The sequence below is a fragment of the Limanda limanda genome, chromosome 10 (assembly GCF_963576545.1).
Source record: "Limanda limanda chromosome 10, fLimLim1.1, whole genome shotgun sequence".
NCBI classification, from domain to species: Eukaryota; Metazoa; Chordata; class Actinopteri; order Pleuronectiformes; family Pleuronectidae; genus Limanda; species Limanda limanda.
In genome coordinates this window covers 23,501,650-23,510,275 of record NC_083645.1, presented here as the reverse complement: position 1 = coordinate 23,510,275, position 8,626 = coordinate 23,501,650, and positions in this window count along the sequence as shown.

Here is an 8,626-nt window from a genome sequence, read left to right as displayed (position 1 = left end):
ACCTTTTGTCCTTTTGTCTGAATCTCAAAACTAATCACTTAACAAGATTTATCCTGCGATGCCGTCCTTTCTCTGGGTGACATTGTGTCCTGGAGTTTATTCATTCTGATCACTACCTGGGTTTTTTTCTTTGGGAACTGCAGAAGTCTCTTGGATGAGAGGTTTAATATCTTAGATGTCCAGTTGCCTTTTACAACTCCTGAAGATACAGGTCTTTAATGACCTGTAGAGATAAAACTTCATTGTTGATGTTGAATCCTGAGATTTGCAGCAATTTAAGGTGCATTTCTTCTAATAAAGGTGCTTTACAAATAAAGCTAATAATTATTTATAGTGTCTGTGACATTGGATGAGAGACAGAATACAGCTGGAGCCAAACCACTGTCAACTCACATTCACATCTACAGACGGTTCAGAGTCTCCAATTAACCTGCATGTCCTTGGAAGAGGCAGGAGAAGCCACAAGGAGAATATTAACACTCCTTACACAAACTGGGATTTGAACCAAGAACCTTCTTGCTGTGAGACGAGAGGCAGGTTTCACCCTGGACAGGTCACCTGTCAATATCGATTAAATAACATTAAAAAGAGTAAGGTCTGAATGAAAAGTGCCCTGAGAGAAGTTCTGTCATGATTTTGTGCTGTAGAAATAAAACTGACCTTATGTGAACCACTTATTTTGCAGCTCACACTTGTCTGCACCTTCTCAAAATCTATAATAAAGGAGAAAGAACCAGAAATTTTGTGGCCGGCCGAGCGAGACCGATTCCTGCTCGGCTGAGGCCGTGTCCATAAAATGACCTTGGCACTGCCTGAGTCAAGCGTGTGTCACCACTGGAGGAACATTGTCCTCATTTTGTTTTACTGCTGGCGAAGTTAAAACTGCAGAGGCATCGTTATAGTCGAGCAGCTGACGGTGACTCAAGACGCCTTTTATGGTCCGAGGGTCCGAGGTCAAGAAGTAGTTCTGCTCTGACCACATTCGTTCACCGCAGCTGGAAATCTTGTTTTTTTAAATTCTGGTCGACAAACAGGATAAAAAAAACTCCTGAAAACGATCGAGAATGCTTATATCATTATTTGGAGGTTTGGGGTTCTAACTCAGTCAGTCTTCGTACCGAAGTGTCCCTGGGCAAGAGAGTGAACCCCAAACTGCCCTTGAGGACTACGTTGCGATAGAGAAAGTGCAGCACGTAGATTCTAAAGTCCAAAGCTCTTTACAGTTCTGTTTTAATTAAATTAAATTTTTATAGCAACAAATCACAGTATATATATTTTATCTCAAGGCACTTTACAAACATGGTCAAGACCTTTAAAATTGTTTGAGAAACCAAACAGTTCCCACCATTCACACACATGTATATTGTGTGGGGATCGAACCTCCGGCCTTTTGGTTTGTGGATGACCGCCTCCACCTCCCAAGGCGTGTGAATAGGAAAAAACTGAAGCATTTTGAGTGGTCTGAAGACATTTACAGACCTTTTAAGCCATTTGACACTGATTGTGATTTGTGTGAAAAAATTATTGATTGAATAATTGATTCAGATAAATAAGAGCTGATAATTCAGTTGATATTAAAACAACAAAGCTCCCTATGCCATATAAATAACATTTGCCATTCAGGATTTTATTCCTAGCTCGAGTCAACGTGATTTATTGCAAAGCACGACATCCTTACAGAGCCATAACACATGAGGTCAGGCCTCATCAACACACGGAGCTTCCTCTCGCTTCCACACAACCCGAGCGCACCTTGATTCTGCAGAACCGAGCCGGACTCGAACCCACAACCTGTGGCTGCGCGTCGCGTCGAGCTGCTCCGGAACAAGCGCAAAGTAAAAGTAACGGAATCGAACCTTCAGCAGCAGCAGAGGAGGGAGAACAACACGCGAAAAAAAACAGCGACCACCATGACAGCCTGGGTGGGGGGTGGGAGGAAGAAGATGCCAAAACATATGCGCGCACCCACCCCTCTCCTCGCAGGGAGCGCGCGTAAACAACACAAATAACGCGAAAGTGGTCGATGGCAGACGGTGCCAAACGGTGCCACTCACCTTTCCACCGTGTCACCTGTTCGATTCCTGCAGGGAAGCGGGTCCAGCGGTTACCAGAGCCGCGCGCATCGCTGGCGCTTCTCCATCTTCATCCTCCTCTTCCTCACTGGGTTCAATGGGAAAAGAGAGAGAAAAGTTACATCTCGGCAAATTTCCAATTTTGTTTTATCCTTCTCCGCTGCTTCTTCTTCTTCCTCTTGTTATTGTTAGTGCATCAGTGTGTGTCTGTGGTTGTGTGTCTGTGTGTGCATGTGTGTGTGTGTGTGTGTGTATATGGCTGCTGCCCTTTGCGCCTAGGATGCCCAAGATGGAGGCGTTTGCGTGAACCTGTCATCCAACATGCGCAGTAGCGGCTGCTGAGGAGCCGGAGAGCATCAGTCCTCTCATCAGCACCACAGCCGCCTCCAGCTCCTCCTGCTCCTCCTCCTCTTCTTCTCCCTCCTCCTGCTCCTCCTCTTCTTCTCCTCACTCCTCCTGCTCCTCCTATTCTTCTCCTCTTCTTCTCCTCCCACCTCTCATCAGCACCACAGCCGCCTCCTGCTCATCCTCCTCCTCTTCTCCTCCCGCCTCCCATCAGCAGCCACAGAGCCGCGGCGGTGGTTAAATGAAACGCACCCCTCCACCCATTCATTCATGTGACGGCAGCATAACGCTTCAGTATTTATGTGATGTGCTTAACGGCGGCGGAGAGACGGTGGAGGCTGAAGAGGCCATGATAAACATGATGGATGGAGAAGGCCCAACGTGTTCAGAGCGGCCATTGATGTCTCTGTTTTATATGAAATATGAAATAAAATATGAATAACAGCTTTGGACCAGTGTACAGTTAACAGTTTAGTGCTGTAGACATAATAAGAATGGACTGAAGACACATTTTATCCACATGGTAGCGTTTAATTTTATTGTATTTTATATTATTATTAAATTGCACAATACTTTGGTCAACTGTGATTGTTTTTAAGTGTGCTATATTAATAATCTTAACTAGAACCTACACATTTTGGAACATGATATGATATAAAATGTGATGTACAAGCATAATATTGTTTTTAAAAAAGTAAAATAAAATACATTTGTGTGGTTTGACTATAATAAATTATATAGAATATAATGATAACTGTGTCCTACTGCTGTGTTTAGGACACAAGGACATTCAGAAGAGCTGCACCTCCACACTAACAACTGGATGGGGATTATGTAATATGATCAAAAGCTCCAGAAGAGCTGCTAAATGGACTTTGAGACATGTTTTTGCTCCACTGCTGTTTCCAAGGTCAACAATAGATGAGATGTAGCTTTGAGTCTCTGTGTTAAATATCCTTCACTCTGGGAGGATATCAGGTTTAATATTGACCTTTCTGTTTACATTCAATGAACAGACGTGAGCCACTGAATGAACAACCTGGAGCATATGTGTGTGTGTTGGCACAAGATCAAACATACAAATCCATCAAATATCGAAACTTTACACACGTTCACATCATTGATTTTCAGTTTGCAGTGTGTAAAGTTATGTTACGCTGCATGGATACGACTCGCGGCAGATGATTGACGATCCTCTTTTCTCTCCTGTGCAGAGCCGAGCTTTCTGCTGCTCAGCTTTCGGCCGTATATCACCTCTGCTCCAGAACTGTAAAGCTGAACGCTCGACAAACAACACAACAGGTACAAACGTATAGCTTTCTCATGTACAGGTCCATTTGGAGGCACGTTTAGGTCATTTCATTTGATACTTTGTCTTCTTTCAGATTATAGTGGAAAGAAAACATCTATATCACACACTTAGGTGTTTATTTTAACGCACTTTTTCCATCTGTATTTGTATATTTAAATAACAGTACACATCTTTACAGGCCGTTTTCTCAAAATAGCGTTTTTTCTCATCCTCTGAGGAGGGAATCTCTACTTCAGTAGCACTTATGATATTAGATTAACAGGTTTTACAGAGGGGCTTATACACCATTTTTATCTTGATTTTTAAATTGCTATACGATCTAAGTGACCTATTGATGATATGAGGTAAAAGCAGGTCAGAAATGTCAGTTTGGTTTGATGTAGGGCCCCCAGGTAAACCTTTAACCTGGGGGCCTAAACGTTTTCTAAACATGCCTGACTTTTTTCATCAAGGTTCATGAGGTATTCTCATGTACATCACTGAAAATGTAAAATAAAACATCTTACAATGTTAAAGAAAGTGATAAAAGATACCTCTGGATCTGTCCACTGATCCAGATCCGGGACAAATTTTAAAAGGTTACTTCTTTTCCCACGTCCTCTCCTTCCACAGAGCTTCAAGACAATCGGTTCTGCAGTTTTCGGTTCAGTGGTGTCTAGGATGTGGATGAAGGTTTGTTTTTAAGCGCTACTGCTTTAATATTACTTATGTGTGTGTGGTTTTAATAAAAGAATCATTTGAAGATTGAAGATTGGATCAGGACCCGGTAGATGTCAGAGCCCTTATCGGCTCAGCTTCCTGGAACAATCTCCTGGACTCAGTCTTCCAGCCTGTTCACACCAATTCATCCCTCTGAATTGTTTCTATATTAAATACCTAAAAGCTTCTGAGTCCACAGTTCGACTCAAACTCTTGACAGACTTAATTACGGGGATGATGATAGAAACGACTTTTAACATTTCTTATGTTCCCTCTCTCATTCACTTCCACAAACCACATCATTCTCCTGGATTTGGTTGTGGTCATAACTTTCCTGCTTAAAGAACTTTTTAATTTAAATGTCAGATGTGTTTGTGTCATTTTTCATTTGGTTTTTGTGTTTGGTTGAAAACACGCTGGGAGAAATGAACAGGAAGCCCGATGTTATTTCTTTCTTCTTCTTTCTTTCAGTAAAAATAAAATCCGGCGCCCAAGCAGGAGTAAGCTGATTTTCTTTCTTTTCCCACAATTTTGATCTATATCTCATTCATCACTGTATGTCAAACAACTTGGGAGGCCTCGGCGTAATGATCCCCGTGGTATAATTTTGACTGACATGGCATGCCATTTCCATACACAAATTAATCGGCACCACATGCATAGAGATTAATGATTTATGTCACAGGGCACGGTTCTGCTGTTACAATCAGGAGGCGAGGCCGTCGAGCACAAGGATCCTTTTGTGTTGTCTAGAGAAATGTTCGCCGGTTGGCTCCGAGCCAAGTGCGATGGACAACTATGTGCCATTCCAGAAATATGTCAGGCTGGATTGAACCAATCTGCTGTGGTATTATACCTGGCATGCAAACCACATTTCTGCTACTGCTGCAGCCAGGAAGAGTTACGCTCGTTTTCGTATTCTTATTCAAATGAAAATGAAGCTTTTGACAGACGTGTGTGTGTGTGTGTGTGTGCCTGTGTTTCATTTTAATTCACAAGTGATGGTCGGTTGTTTGAGCTACGTGGACGTAACTTCAGATCAGCGACGAGATAAACGACTTGGAGGAGGGAGAAGCAAAGAGAAGCTGCCAGACGGAATTCATGTAAATCACCAAAGATGGAGATGAAACAAAGGGCTGACAGACAGGGAGGATTTGCAAAATATGTGCATATGTGATATATTTTCAGTTCTGCATGTGCAAAGTCAATTTCATCCTGGATTTGAAGTGATTTTGATGAAGAGACAAGTTCTACACGATAAAGAAACAAAAAGAACGAATGGAATTAATAAAGAAACTGGAATGGCCCTCAGGGGAGCACATACCTCCACCAAGACCCAACCAACCCCGAAATTCAATCAAGCTGCACCAAATTACAAACACTCTTAGACATCAGTTCCGTAAATATGCAAAATTTTTACATTTTTGGATCTGACTCTTCGTCCACATCGCACCAAAATGTTATGGATTGTTTTCTTGGTCCTTGTCAGACACTTCCACCAAGTTTCAAGTATATTAGTATTTTATCTGTAATTCTGCTGACAACAAACAGCAACGACAACATAACCTCTTGGAGGTAAAAAGAAAAAGAAAATGCTGAGTAAGATGGGATGTATAACTGTAATTCATGCATCTGATGCCGCTTTGTAAGGCAAATATCAAGGAGTGTCATAAATGTGTGTGGTTGTCTGCAGCAGTAACTTCACGATAAAGAAGAATCTTGAATCTTTAACGAGTCTTCATTTTGCTTTGGTGTTTCTCTTTTGTCTTACTTTAAAATGTGCAAATGAAAGAAATCAAACACTTAGTTGTAAAATAATTAACTCCACTGACTCGAGAGGAAAAGTCCTTTAGTTTCTGGATCAATGTCCTGATTGCATCGGCCTCGGTAGAACGGTGACACGTTCAATTACCGACATGCTCCTGTAGTTGCTGAGTTCTCCCTTTAGTTATTGACTAAAGGGACTTTATATTGTGCTTCCTGTGTCCAATCTGTAAACATGAATGAACCAGAATTAACATTAATGCAGAAATGAAGCGCTTCAACATTTCACATACTTGAAACATCATCTGTCGCCAACACATCCGTGCACGTGCTTTGTAAATTCAGAAGGTCGGAGTACAGACGTTGCCGGTTCACAGATGTTCACTGTCATACAATCCATCACCGAGCGGCGGCAGCTTCCAGTACAATACCGTCCTGATGAAGTCTGGAAGTGGAGTCGATTTGACCTCTGGATCATTAAATAAGCAGATTGTCATAATGGAAACTGAGTCTCTCCCGTCAGCAGATGTTCACTATGAGCAGGATAACGACGGAGGCATCGGGCCAGGGAGCTGTTCGGCAGCAGGGATCCTCCCCCTGGTGCTTGTTGGACGTCTCTCAATTCCGACATGAGGAGGGAAATCCTCAAAGAGCAGAAAACGACATGTCCGACAATTTTCACCCGAGCGTGACGACGGGTTTTTGCTGGAATTTATCGCAGAGCTGCAGTGTTCTGCTTTCATCAGAGGATCTCCTGAAACTTTAAAACCAGCTGGAGATCCGCTTTTCGCTCTCTGCTCAGTAAATATTTGATCTCGACAACACAATGAGTTCAAGTCAGGTTTGTTGCTTTTGCCGTCACGGTGCAGACGTCCTCCAGCAGCAGGGATCCGTCTCGTTCTCTGAGCATCAAGCTGTGATGAAACAGAAAAGTAGATTTCAGTCGAGTTTAGTTCAGGTATTGATGTGAAACACAAGCTGCAGATTAATGAAATGAATAAAGGTTTTTTCGGACATGAGTATTATTCAGCTTATCTCAATTTTAGGTACAACACTGCACCTTCACAAACAACACAACACCCGTCGCTGTGAAAGATACGAGACAGACCAACATCTAAAAGGCCGAACTATCGTTAGAAGTCAGAAAGCCGATACATCTTTAACCTTCCCGAGGATTTCAAAATAAGAAAGTATAGTGGGTGAAACGTAATTTGCAGATAAACGTGCATTTATTAGATTAGTGTGACTGTGTGTCACTCAGAAAACAGGCAGCCAATCAGGAGAGAGGCTCAGAGATGGAACAGAATGTCCTATTCGTGTAAGAGCTCCAGAGAAAAGCAGGGAAGAGGGGAAATAAAACTATGATGAGATGGTTTTTGGTTCTTAAAATCACATTTGTCTTCGAGCTTCAGATACAACACGAGAACAGTGTTAAGTCTGGAACCTTTAACTCTTTCAACTCAGCCTCTGTGAACTTTACTCATTGTCAGAACATCACCAGAGTGGTTCCTTGTGTATTTGATTGTAGTTGACACAATATTTGTATTCTTGCCTTCTCAGTGGATTTGAAGTGAAGCCTTCAGGATGTGACTGAAGTATCAACTTTCAGCTTTGATGCAAATAGTGAAAAATATCATAATCCTTCCATTTTCACAGGCTCACGAACCAACAGCTAAGTACTTTTTTATGATGTACTTTTTTGTACTTTTTCCTCAATTTAGATCTATTTGAAAATGGTAGATACTGATTGTGTTTTCTCATGGAAAATATATGAAGATATGATGCAATGTTCCTTATTAAACTGATTACAATAAGCTCCAACTGAGTAGCCTGAGTAAAAATAAAACACTGAATGCAGGAATAAACTACAATATATATATAGTAGTACTGGTTGTTGCCTGTCACTGCAGAGAAGACATAACCCACCTTAATGAAAACTTTTGAGTATTGAGTAATTGTGTTACTTCGTTTTAAAATAATTGAGCAATGTGACAGCTCTCCTGAGAAGACATTGAACTATTCAGTTGAGCACAACAGATCAGGGGGAAAAATAATTTCCCATATTTAATGAATAAGTTATTATTATAGGATATTTAATGAATGTAAACCTCTTTGGTGCACGGCTCAATCTGAGAAGCAGCATCGTAGCGAACAATCTGAACAGTAACCACAAAGCAGTGGCACACCTCTCTGGGCTGTGGTGATGAATTAGAGCTGGAAATCAAATATGCATGAAGATGAGCGCTCTGACTCACTGTGACTCTCAACACGATACGCACATTAGAAGATGGTTGGATGGATGAAACCATTAGGAGACAACATATTCATGTTTTATTCTGGATTTTAGTTGAATCACATGATGGGCATGATTCAGGCAAGAACCAAAACAGGCCAGCAAGTGTTCAGGGGGCACCCACTTGGCTGTAGCCCTGAG